Source organism: Medicago truncatula, chromosome 8 (assembly GCF_003473485.1).
Source record: "Medicago truncatula cultivar Jemalong A17 chromosome 8, MtrunA17r5.0-ANR, whole genome shotgun sequence".
NCBI lineage: Eukaryota > Viridiplantae > Streptophyta > Magnoliopsida > Fabales > Fabaceae > Medicago > Medicago truncatula.
Window position 1 is genome coordinate 410,662 of NC_053049.1, and position 14,612 is coordinate 425,273.

The following is a 14,612-nucleotide window of genomic DNA, read 5'->3' on the forward strand; positions in this document are numbered from 1 at the left end:
ATCTATCACGGAGCAATTGGTGGAATTTAACAAGATTCTTGATGACTTGGTGAACATTTAAGTAAACGTGGAAGATGAAGACAAGGTTAGATTGTTACGTACTATGTTCTTCACCGAAGTCTTTTGAGCATTTTAAAGATACCATCCTTTACGGAAAGGAAATCACCACTACTTTGGAGGAGGTCCAAGTGACTTCGAGAGCCAAGAAGTTAACCAAGTTGAAAATTATTTGAAGGTTGAGGATAGTTGTGAAGGTTTGAATTTTACAAGGGAAACAAGTGAGCGTAGAGGAAAAGTCGAGGTCTAAGTCCAAAAGGTGTGATAAATCGAATTATCGACGTTTCCGTTGTCATAAGCTAAGTCACTTAAAGAAGGATTGTCTTGAAAGGGGTGAAATGTAGTTCTTTGTAACAACCAAAAAATTTGAGACATTAACTTATACGATTGTTAACGAAAAATGGTGCATATTTTTTTTTTATTTTTTTTTTATCATACTAATAACTTAAAACTCCCTCACTTCAAAGTAAAAATAAATAATAAATAAATAAGTTTCTCTTTGAACTTTTTTAAATAATAAATCAGCATTGTTTTACATCAAAATATATAATTCTTAAGAGTAAGACCCTTGACCTTTAACTACCCAAAGACACACCCTAACTGGTCATAACTTTGGACGCTTGCGAGAACTCTCGCTAAGGCGGACCCAAGGTCCACATCACTCTAAGCCTCCAACTGTAAGTCATTATCATTATCTGATTTTCAAATACGGAAAAAGGGTTAACTCCCAAACAACAACAAATATACAAGTTATACATATATTTAACAGGTATTTCAAGACAAGCAAATAGTACAATAATAATATAAACTACACAAAATGTCAAGACCCAAGACACCAGTGGACTCGACAAATGAACGACACCTTAAAGCTGACCTATAGGCGACACAAATTAATCGGATATCACCTCCCTTATAGGGCAACAAAAGTTCTTCGTAGATATTTGTAAGCTTCAACCAATTATGAACACTCCACCGTAGCTCCAACCAATTATGGACACCACATTCCCCACGGGTCCCAACCAATTATGGGCACCAAAAGAAATCAACGAGTCCCAACCAATTATGAGCACTCAAAAGGAAACAATAAGCCCCAACCAATTATGGGCACTCAAGACTTCGGGTCCCAACCAATTATGGGCACCACACGACAATGAATGTATGCATGTGACACCTGATTATTAACTCCACAAAAAACACCGCTCTTAATGAGTAACCGACTAAATTAATCATTCTTAACCACCTGCTAGCTAGAGACACAGATTATGATGACAGTAGTCATTACGTTATTTTTATAAGTCTTTTTATGGCATTTAGAGAGTCAGTTACTTGTAATTCATGGTGAGATCAGATCAAAAACGGAACAAGAGCTCAAAAGAAGAAATTGGTGAAAAGATTGAAATTTGCCTAAGAATCGTGCCACGTTGAGCAAGGATCATGGCATGTTGCAAGGACGCGGAATTCACTAATACGTTCTGGAAATTTCGTGGCACGATGAACCATGAAACGTACCACGATGATTAAATAAAGTTACTGCCACATATGAATTAATTGATGAGAACAAGTGTTTTGCTTTTGGGTGGTGTGAATAATAGAAAGATAAAAAAAAAACAATTGGGCTTTGTGTGTGTACGTTGGCAAACAAGTGGAAGGAAATTAGGTCACTTGATTATATATAATAAGAAGTAACACACAAATGGATCACGGCTGGCGGTTTGGAACAGCAGGCGGCTATATTCCTTTGGTTTGGAAAAGGCACGCGTCACGAGACAAGAAGGAGGCACATGGATATGAAAAGAAACGTCAACAATAGAAATTGAGAAAGAATTGAGGAGCAAAAGTCATCAACGACAGAACTCTATCGATTTATTTTCTTTATTATGTTGTTTATTAATTTGATCATGTCTAGCTAAACTCTTAGTTTGATTGAGCTATGATGAATCTTTGTAATATATGAATTAGTAGTTGATACTCTAATGTTATTCAGTCTTTATTCAGAATTACTTGTGTTCATTGCTTTCTTATAATTGCTTGTAACTTCTTGAAATTACATGAATTGATATTAGGAATTGATTGACTACTAACTTTTTAATCCTGAAATAACTTAGGAAAGAGTTTTGAGTAGGGCTGGAGCTGCGGCTCGTTTAAAGTTCACGAACAGTTTGGTTCGGTTCATTAGGTTCAGTTCGGTTGCTCAACTCGTCCGAACAAAAGTTATAAAAAAAAGTTAATTTATAGATCTTTGATATTTTATATTTATATTAAAATTAAATATTGAATTAAAATAAAATTCCCACAAGCATGCATATAATAAACATAAATTATATAAAGTTAAAGGTTGCATAAATACGAAGAAAAATATTGCATAAATTCAATTAGTTATGAACAAAATTCATAATATTCTTTTACTTTTAAACTCCAACTGCTCTCTTCCCTTCAAGACAAAATTGTATTCAGCCACATTTGAATTAATTTTTTTTAAAAACTAACTCAAATTGATTTATATATATAATCGATAATCGAGCCATCTCATGAACCTAACGAGTCGAACTATATGTAGCTCAAGTTCAACTCATTTAATTAACGAACTTAATTTTCAACTCAAGTCCAGCTCGTTAGGTTCATGAACCAAGTTCAACGGATTAGATATCGAGTCGAATGTCGAACTATAATCGAGTTGGTTCGGTTCATTGCCAGCCCTAGTTTTGAGTCAAGAGATTGATCAAAACTACTTAGTTAATTTGTCGTAAAGAATAAATAATAATTAGTAATAAGGGAGGTAAACTACTCATATAGAACAATATGAGATTCATCGGCTTAATCATTCATCTCCAATCATCTTTCAAACCATTTTATTTTCTTTTATTTACTTTTTATTGCAACCAAATCCAACTGCCTGGGGCAACCCATAAAATTTACTAAATCCTTTATTTTAACGAACTTGCTAAGTAGAAATTAACAACGGTCCTCGTGGATACGAACTTTATTAGTACTTCCATAGTTTTTGGTACACTTGTCAAATATCTATCAGATTACACCGACAATAGCTCCGACTTACAAAATATGCAAGACCACAATTCATACATGAAAACAACAAGTTATATTCACAACCAAGCAATACAAAAGCAAGTTCACATAGTATGAAAGCAGGGTACACTATATAAACATGTTAAAACATCATCATTTTAACAACAAGTAACTACATATATAAAATAAAAAAATGGAGCGCCCTTTCCCGTACCTTAACAACAGTAGCTTTTCTGAAAGAAGGTGGAGTTGTCCGGCTCGAAAAAAAAGGCTTGTGAGGTTAAGGTATGGGTACCGTTCGTCGAAATATGTTTGATCACTGTGAGTTCCTTTTAAGGCATGTGACATATGATCCTGAACCTATGCAAAATGCAATTCCCATTAACATGTTTGATAATCTAAGTTATTGCACTAAAATTGTATATGAGATGTGTAAATTTCGAATGGTGCATTAATTACTCTTAAATGTTTTAAGATGTTTGATTTATACATTTTAGATGGTTTTATTGTAATTGATCATGTATCGTTAGCTAGTGCAGCATCTCATAATAAATTTGAATTGTGGCATTTAAGGTGACAACATGTTAGTGAAAGAGGTTTAGTAGAACTAGCCAAACAAGGTTTTTTAGGAAGAGAAAATTTGGATAAGCTAGAATTTCGCAATCATTGCATACTAGACAAACAACATAGAGTGAAGTTTGAAAGTGGTATACATTCGGATTTTTGGATTCTTCTTTAGATACTTACTCACGGGGATATACTCCCTCTCGTGAACTTTTCTCCATCTCTTCATATTCACAAATAAGAGTCGTATTTTGGAAAGTAAAGATGGGATATTGTTTAGACATGGAGTACTACCTTCCAGTATTGGCCATGGTGTTGACACAGTTTATATATTCAGGCATGAATCTAAGTATATATTCAGGCATGGAGTCCAAGAGTATTTATAGTTTACCGTCATGCTTTTGCAACCATTCTTCTTGCTCCCATTGCTTATTTATCTGGGTATATTTTACTATCACCACCTTATCTATCCTTTCCTCTTATCTAAAGTTTATTAAGTAATTTATTGTTTCTATTCCTTTTTTTCACAGGAGAAACTCTCGCTCTTATTCCTTAAATTTAACAAGTTTTTCCTGGATTTTCATGACCTCACTAATTGGGTTTGTTTCCTTTTTCTTTTTCTTCTCAATATGAATGGTGCTTATCGTTATGATGTGAAATTGATAAAAAGTTGACTCTTTTATGTTTATTTTTGTTGGGATATTTTGCAGCATTACTTTATATCAAAATTTATATTTTGAGGGTCTATATCTATCATCTTCTTCAACTGCAACTGCCATGATCAATCTTACTCCAGCAGTCACATTTGTTATAGCAACCTTTGTTGGGTAATTATATACTAATCTTACTAAACTCAACTTACTTTTGTTGAGTTTGAATCATTTTTATTGAATATATTACAGAATGGAGAAAGTGAATATTCAAAGTTTGAGAACTATAGCCAAAATAGTTGGGACAATGATATGTGTTACTGGAGCAGTGTCACTGTCCATGACATTATTGAAGGGTCCAAAACTACTAAATGCAGATCATAAGATGCCTTCAAAAACAATGATGACCACAACCTTGGAAAGTGATGAGAATTGGTTGATTGGTTGTCTCTTTCTGTTGGGAAGTAGTGTTGCCGGCTCAATTTGGCTAATTTTGCAGGTATTTGATTGTAACAATATAAGTATCACTTTTAGTGGGTGAGGTTGAGGTTGAGGACCTACGTACGATGAAACCATGTGCTTTATTTGATTTATTGGTTAAAAACCAACTTCACCATGGTAAAAAACTTTAGGGTTATGCGTCTCGTAGAGCACTAGTTAAGAAGATAAAACTCGTCTTGGTCTCTCTTATCATGCATATATAATATATTGCCCCCGTACATTCATTTACATTGGGATCGTTGGCTATCATTTGTGCATATACGAGACGATCAAAAAATTTCTGCAGCAAAACAGCATGCACCCCACCGATCACACATTATACCTTCTTTCTTACCCTTTGGAATAAAAATAATGACAATTAAGTATATAATCGAGTGTTTTTCTTTTATACTTGGGCTAAATGTCAAAACTGTATAAGAAAAAACAGTCATAACATGAAGAAAAATAAATGTCATTTTATTGAGAGAAAATGAAATTAATGTATTAGATAAAAACAAATGCTACGAAATACTTTAAAATATTTCCAATTTTTTTTTGGTACAAGAGAAGGCAAAGCCCAAAAAAACCAAACTAAAAAGATAATCAAACATTCATAGGCATGCAAGTCCCGGATAAATAATCAAAAAGGATTCTTTGGACCTTATTAGGAGGAAACTCCAGCACTAAAAAATCAAAGTGATACGTAGAAATGTTTAAATTAGCGAGCCAATTAGCACTCCTATTTCCTTCGCGTCAAGTATGGTTGAGTTGAACATTCCAACTCATCTTCAGTAGCTTCCGGATCCGGTGAAATAAAACAGGAATATTCCCATTGAACTTGAAATTATCAGAAATCATATCAATCAAACTCTTTGAATCACTTTCCACTATAAGATGAGAGTAATGTTCCTTCCAAGCCATGTCCAAAATATAGCCCCCACATCTCAGCATATAAGACATCACAAACTCCAATCTTCTTAGTGTAGCCTTTGATCCATCTACCGTCTGAATCACGAAAAAGGCCGCCACATCCAGCAATAACCCCCATATCCTTGCAAGCACCATCACTATTAAGCCTGATCCAACCCTCTCGAGGCCGCTTCCAACCTATATAGATGATTGCCTTCAACTTTGGACCAATATGAATATGCTCCAAGTTACAGTCTTCAATATCTTGGACATATCTCCAAATTAAAGAAATTGGGTTGTTCGGCCTAATAAAATCAGCTTCAAAAATAGTTTTATTCCTCCACTTTTATAAGTACCAACAAGTTGTCATAAAAGTTGTCTTCCAACTTAAAGTGTTCGTTCCAACTTAAAATATTATTTAAATGTTGGAACTTCAAAAGTGTGTTCAAAATGTGGGGGGAGCTACCTACAAAAAATGAGTTGAAAAATTGAAAAACATTAGATAAAAATAACTAATTACCATCGTGGATTTGTTCAGTGGAGTGAGGACACAGAGCTTGTTACTAAGGTTATCATTTATCAAGGAGATCGATTGGGTGGATTCGGTCTAGAGATAGGTAAATAAAACAAAACTGAACTCATGAAAATAGCTTATGACCATGCCATAAGCCATTTTCACAACGTCTCTATACTAGTATCTCAAACGTTTATGTTAATGCGAAAGTTTAAATAAGTCAATCTAAATAAATATATATTAATTGAGGGAATCAAAATAAATATATATTGTTAAAAAAGAAACACAATTTGATTTGATATAACCTTACCCTATAATTATTCCCCAGGTTCCAGCTTACGCAAGCCATCCTAATTATATATCATTGTCAGCTTGGATGTGTTTAATTTCAACATTACAATCATCAATACTGACGTTATTCTTGGAGCCAGACCTGAATGCATGGAAAATTAATTCTCTACTTCAATTTGGGTGCACTTTATATGCAGTATATGTGGTTAATTATTTTTCATGATAATACTTATATATAAATAAATAAATGAATACATTTTAAGTGGCCTAATTTGTTGTAATAAATAAATACATTTTGCAGGGAATTATGGGGTCTGCATTTGTATTTTGTCTCCAAGCATGGTGCATTACAAAGAGAGGACCTCTCTTCTCTGCAATGTTTAATCCTCTCTTAACAGTGATTGTGACTATACTAGCTGCCTGCCTTGCTGCTTCATGAGGAAATATACATTGGAAGGTACTAATATTTATGTTCTAAAAATAAATATTAATTTGAACATTACAACTTGAATTATTAGTCTAACTAAATGATGTTTATGATTCATGTGTTTTTAGCTTAATAGGCGCAATTGGAGTGATCATTGGCTTGTATACTGTGCTTTGGGGTAAAGCTGAAGATGTTAAAGAGATGATAAATTCAAAATTAGTGGTTAATGAGACAACGGAAGTGACATTTTCGACAAATGAATCTTGTGAAAAATCAAGTTGTAAAATTGATTTGGAAGAACATCTTTTAGCCGATAAATCTACATCACGATGTGGATACAAATGAAGATGAAAAAAATAAAAAATTTGCAAAGGCGACAGTTAACTGCTGTTGGGGCAGAGGCAATTAAATACCGTGGATATCGAGTGGCATTTAACTGCATATGGAGTTAATCATGAACAATTTTAAAGAGGAGAAGAACAATTTTCAGAGTTTTATGTGGTTGATTGTGATGGATCGGTTTGTGTGCTTGATTTGTTGGTTTTTATGTTTTCTTGTTTGCTCTTTTTATATTTTTTGTTGGGATTTTATCTATTTTGTTGTTGTTGTTTTGTTTCACGTGCTCCTTGATTTGCATTTTATAAAATCCAATAACATATATTACTTTAAAATAATTAAAACGAAGAATAATAAAATCTCCTTAAAGTAGTAGTCTCTAAACAGTTAAAGATAAAGTAAAGTTAACTGTTTACCCCAACCTAATATCACCAATCAAAGCAGGTGAATTTCTAAAATAAACATATTTTACGTGTGTATTGACATTATGACCCAAATAATAAACTTTAAGCGTCACTTAAAGTGTCAAACACAAAACACGCAAGGTAATTAAAAGAATTATCTTAAAGATGCAACATATATAAATAGAACAAAGCACACAAGTAATAACATAATCGTGAACATTAGAACATAGAAACACATATATTTAAGGGTAAATTACACTCACCTTCCTTAAGTTTTAGTCGTATCTCATTTACACCCCTTCTATTCTTCAAAAAGCTTCCACCTCCCTTGAATTCTAACAACGTTAAGCCATCGTTAAAAGAAATACTGTTCCTTTTTTTTTTTTTTTTTGAAGAGCCTAAAATGGAATATATATTACCCAATCAAAAAGTTCTTCCTAGCACAAGGAGTACCAGAAAAAGAAAAAGAGTCAAAAACATATTTACAAAGAGAGGGAAACCAAAAAAAAAACATAAACTAAAATACACAGAAAAAAATAACATTAGCCTAGGCCCAACATAATGAACGGACTAAGTCACCAACCATGATAGTTGAAAGAGAGATTATGAATTTTTGCTTTCAACCACAAATAAGAAAGTGACTTAATCTTGTCAACAATCTGATAAGTCGAACATTCTTTGCCATTGAATAACCTGATATTTCCTTCTTTTCATATTTCCCACGCAGTAGCATACCAAATCAGATGCATAATAGATTGTCGCACCTTAGAACAATTGCCACCAATAAAACCAAACTGATTGAGGTAATCCGCATGCACACTTGGGAACACCGAACAGACACCAAACCAACGATGACTAAAGTGTCAGACTTCCCCAAAAATATGACAGTGTAAAAATAAATGAGGAGAAGATTATAATGAACCACAACCACCAACGCACAATCTAGCATCAGAAGCTATAACTCCACGACGAAACAAATTATCCTTAGTTGGCAACCTGCCACAGAACAGCCGTCAAGCGAAAAGAACGACCTTCAAAAGGAATATCCTTATGCCAAAGAACCTTAGTAGAAACCGTAGTGACAATATGATGATGATGAGCCAGGACTTTATAAGCACTTCGAACAGTGAAATCATTGCTCGATTCCAAGTTCCAAAGCCACATGTCCTTCTTATCAACCTAGAAAGTCACATTTTGAAGTAATAAACAGAATTCCCCATCACCTCCTCCTCCCACGCAAATAGCCCCCGCCTCCACTTCCAAGCCTCAACCTTCTCCCCCCAACCTAACTGATACATATCAAACACAAACACCTCCTTAAGCAGTGATAGATCAAACAATCTTCTAAACCTCTCCCGAAACGCCACTCCACCAACCCACACATCTGACAAAAACATAGTTAACTTCCCATTACCCACCACACGACTAACATGATCACTAAGCCACTCCTCCCTACGTAAGGTAGTGATATCTCGCCACCAAGAAGAGCATCACGACCTACATCTTACAACTGACCACCCTCCACATAACGGGCCGACATCACCCTAAACCACAAACTATCTCTATCAACCAACAACCTCCAATACAATTTTCCTAATAATGCATAATTAAACTCCCTAATTCTCCTTACCCCCAAACCACCAACCTCCTTACTCAAACATACAGATTTCCAGTCAACCCATGATATTTTCCTGTGGTCCTCACTTCCAATTTTTTTTTTTAAATAAATTCAATAGAGGAGATGATACCTTCCGGAGCCTTAAAAAAAGAAAGAGCATAAACAGGTAGAGATGATATGACAGACTTCAGCAAAACCAGACGGCCATCCAAAGATAAATGTTTTGACTTCCAATCCGATAGTCTCGACTTAATGCGATAAATTATAGGCTCCCAAAACGACAGACATCTCGCTTTACCACCAATAGGCAACCCCAAATACACAAAGGTAAGAGAACCAACCCTGCAATTTAAAATTGTTCATTAATTATACTCATATGTCCCTCATCCTTTACTCTGCTTATTCATTGTGCCATGGGTGAGTGTTCGTTGTGCCAACTCTCCTCAATGACTAGACTTCCAGAATAATTCACTATGCAACCAAACAACGAGGTCTCAACAACTTCATTCATGGCTTCAACTCAATAAAGCTTGCTTCGTCAAATTCTTATATTTCTTCTTTTCAATGAGTTAAAAACAATGGAAGAATGTGTTAATTCAAAATTATTATAATTTTTTATTGGGTTTAAATTATGATTTTTAAAATACAATGCGTATGATTTAACTGTTGCTTATGACTTTTTTTATCGGTGAGTAAAATCTTGAGTCATGGAGAATGTGTGGTGTTGGTCAAATTGAGACAAAATTATTGAATTTGAAATAGATGAATCTGGAATCAAAGCAGTGGGAAGTTGAAAATGAAATCGTTGTGTTCAGATGAGGGTTGTATGGAAAGGGAAAAAATGTACACAAGGAAGAGAATCTGGATAGCCTCAAAACTAAACTGACAGGTGTTGGTTAGAAGGGGTGAGAGATGTCATTTATTGCAAATACAAGGGAGGTTAATGTTCATTTTATAAATAGAGGGGGTATAAGTGACATATGAATAAACCTTAAGGGAGGTGAGTACAATTTACCTTATATTTAATAGGAGTGATCAAATCATCAACTTCGTCCTTGAATTTTCACGGGTCGGCCAAATTCATCCCTCAATTATGTGAAATAACAATTTAATCCCTGAATTTGTTAAATGTCAATCAAGTTAGTCCTTTTGTTCAAACGGAGTGTTAACGGGGCTGACATCACCGTTAACCTCTCACATGTCATACGCCACATAGGCAAGGACTAATTTGGCCAATAAAAACAAACATTTCAAAGGACTAAACTGATTGATTTGCAGAAAATGTCTTGGCTTTCTTCCCAAACAGCTCTTTTCTTCCCCAACAGCTCTTTCTTCCTCAATTGTATAAAATTGTAACCCTAATTACACAATCTCCAATCTACACTCCAAAATCACCAAAATTTCCTCCTGTAATAAGTGGTCCAGTTCTTCCCCAATTCAAAAATCTTCAAACCCTAACTTTTTCGCATTGAATCTGAAAGTCAAAATCCTCAAAATTTTTGAAACAAAACTATTGAAATTGAATCTGAAATGATGGGGTGTGGGAATATGGGAAGAAACAGTTATGAAAGTCGAGCTTCATCTTCAAGCTCCAAGTTTAATGGTGATGTGAGAAAAGAGGTTGAAGATGATTGAGGAATGTAACATTTCTGTAATAATATTTCCATCAAATTAGTCCTTGAATTATTGTTCTATCTATCAAATAGATCCATACGTTATATTAAAAACCATCAAATAAGTCCCTGAATTGTTTAATCAGATATCAAATTGATCCTTGAAGGATATGTGTTCAAAATAAACTAAAAAAAGCCAAAACACAAAAATTGAAACTGAAATATTACATAGGCAAAAGTCATATGTCATAAGTCATAAATCTGAGAAATTACATAGGCAAAAACAACCTAATTATGGGGCATTAACAAGTCACAAGTCTTAAATAAAGATAAGCAAAAAGAAACCCAACTATGAAGGGGTGAGAATGGAGAAAGTTTTAGCGGGAAGGAGAAGGGTCAATGACGTTTTTTATGTTTCTGAGTGAACTGCGAAGAAGGAGGTATGGGTAACGCAGGGGCAAAATGGAAAAAGCAGAAGAAAAAAATAAACTGAAGAGTGAAAACTGAACTTTTTCAAATTCAATCAAATTAGTCCTTGAACACTGCTTCCTTCTTGCCACGTGTATAAGATAACACAACATGCACGGCGACAAATCAGCATGGCTAACAGAGCACTTGGATGGAGGGATCTTTTTGATGGACGTTTGACAAATTCAAGGACTAAGTTGATATTTCGCATAATTGACGGATGAATTTGGCCGATCTGTAAAAATTCAATGACGAATTTGATGGTTCACTCTATTTAATAGTGTTCACGCGGAGGTGAGTACAATTATTAATGACACAATGTTCATTATTTTTTTACTAAACACAATATTCTTGATGAGTATGCAACATTATGACATGATCACTTACCAATTTTACTCTCAAGTATTTGATGAGGAGACACATTATAACACCCGTAGATGAACGGATACTTAAATCTTAAAAGTGAGCAACCAATTTCCAAATGACTGCCGATATTATTTTGGATTAAAAACGTCTCCAACAAAATGACATAAATCTAATTTATATTTTTGAAAAGTTTACGTTTGCAATATAAAAATACTAATTAATGACAAATAAGATATCTTTGATGACAGACCAAAGACTTTTATCGGATACAGCTCGTTGGAGTAACCTACCAAAGACTTTTATTGCCCAGAAGTAGTTCTCAACTTAAATTAAACAAGCTAATAAGACTGGTTATTTTTCCTTCATAAAGGAGATAATTTTACTTGAGATGGCTCAAACATAAAATATAAGTATCATTTTTAATTGAGTGTGTGTTTGGTTGATTGGCAAGAGAATAATTAATTTTGATATAATTGATTATGATTAAAAGTGATTTTGATTAAAATAATTTATATTTGGATACATTGACGTAAAATTAAACTATAAATTTCTTTGTGAAAATAAATTCTAGAATCATAAACTACAAATCTTAGTTTCAAATAGAATTAATTCTAAAAACAAAATCAATTCTACTAGACAACAACCAAACATATTAGAATCAATTTTGCACTTCTAAAATAAATTTTGATCCATTGAAAAGTTGAACTAAACCTACACTGAGATTCAAATCTCAACTACCCATATTATGAAATTTAATTGTACTCCCTGACCTTAAATTAGGTGTCCTTTTTCCTAATTTTTTTTATCTTAATTTTTTTATCTCTTTAAAATATCAATACAACATTTACTATTTTTTCTACTAAAATATCGTTATAAAACCACTCAACTACATATAATTAATAATAATATTTTAATAAATGATACGTATTTAACTATTAAAATCAACACTATTAATTAATTTTTAATAATCATTTTTATAACTCAAATATGACATCTAATGGAAGCTCAAGGAGTATTAGCTAGACCCAATTTGGTCCGTAATATGACTCCTTTTCTTAATTAGATATAATAATTGATTATGAAGATCTACTGATCTATTATAAAAGTATGCATATACCATGTGTGACATTAATTTTTGTCAGTTGTTGACTTCCATCTTTCATCACTTTGGTCGATCTGTATGAGTAAGTAGAATGGTATTTTTTATACAAGAATCACGTGGAACTAAACAAAACTAATATTATTGAAAACTTTTACGGTACACTTCATAAATTGAGGTGTATCGGTACTCTTATTCCATAAAATTACAAATTAACGACCATTTTATAAAATAAAAAGTTATTTGTCAATGTTCATATTTTAGAAAACATCATTTCATTGTTTATAAAAATCATATTAAATTTTTAACATTTTATCATAAAAAATAATCAATATTATTTATTATGAGTAATAAAAATTCAAAAAAAATAAATTTTATTTCGTCGAAGCTTTTGGTAAATAAGATTTGATTATTATAATTGTCAATGTTAAAAAATAATTATTTTTCATAAGAAAAACAACTCATTTAATGATTAATTTACTGATGTAGTGTACCGGTACACTCAAATTTTTAAATGTACCATATAATTTGCCATATTATTATTAGTAATAAAAAATATGACAAATTCTATGGTACACCCAATAAATTTGGGTGTATCGGTACACTAACTCGTAAAATTAATAATAAATGAGTTTTTTTTTTTGAAGAAAAATAATTATTTTCTATCATTGACAACTAAGATAATTAAATTTTATTTACTAAAAGCTTCGACGAAATAAAATTTAATTTTTAAGAATTTTTATTACTCATAACAATGAATATTGATTATTTTTTATGATAAAATGTAAATTTTTTAATATGATCCTTATAAACAATGAAATGATGATTTTTCTTATGAAATGATGTTTTTTTAAAATATAAATATTGACAAATACCTTTTTATTTCATTAAAGTGATCGTTAATTTATATATTTTGTGAAACAAGAATACCGGTACACTCAAAATTGTGAATGTACCATAGAAGTTCTCAAAAAATATATGCATGTTGGCAAGCGTTCCTAACATTCCGTGTAGTGCAAGACATTTCGTGGCATATCTCAATTATGAGAAGTACTTATATAGATACATAACCAGATCTAAAAAAAAAAAAAAGTACAAAAAAAGGGATCAAAAGCTTGAAGGGAAGGAAAAAAAAGAATCTGAACACATATTTTTAAGCATATAAGTTTCATAAACATCACAAAAGATGAGTCTTTGAACCTCATTGGAAAGAGGAGGACTCAAAACAACCAAATTTCAAGAATAAAAAAAATAAAAATAAAAATCAAAGTCTACTAATCAATCAACACATTTGTTCCCTTCACATCATTAAAATGAGAATCAAAATATAATCACTTATTAACATATCTATCATTTAATTATTTCAAAAAAATATATAGTTCAATTCTTTTCTCTTTTATATGGTTTTTCTATTTATGAATGTGTGCTTAAATGACTAAGTAAATGTATCTCCTCAATTATATATGCAAAATCATGTAACATGACTTCCTCCCTATCATTTTAAATAGGGAAAATAGTAACATGCTCCCTCCGATAACAAATACTATAAGAAAAGATTATTTTTTAAGATTTATTGAATAATCAATATAAGTGCTTTGCAATGTATACTAGATTTATTAATTATTCAATGAACCTATTTTTTTTTAATTTTTATTTTTATAGTAATATAGTTGGAGTATGAGGAATACTCAATCCATTACAATGAAGGAAAAGAAGAAAAACGAAAAACCACCACAAACAAATAAACAACCAATAGTAAAACTAAAACAAAATCCTGAAGAAAAAAAAAATC

At 32.3% G+C, this 14,612-nt stretch overlaps 1 pseudogene; it reads left to right on the plus strand.

Moving 5' to 3' along the window:
* The first annotated feature begins 3,807 nt into the window (after nucleotides 1-3,807).
* Nucleotides 3,808-7,436, plus strand: LOC11433484 (WAT1-related protein At4g30420-like; annotated as a pseudogene).
* The last annotated feature ends 7,176 nt before the right edge of the window (nucleotides 7,437-14,612 follow it).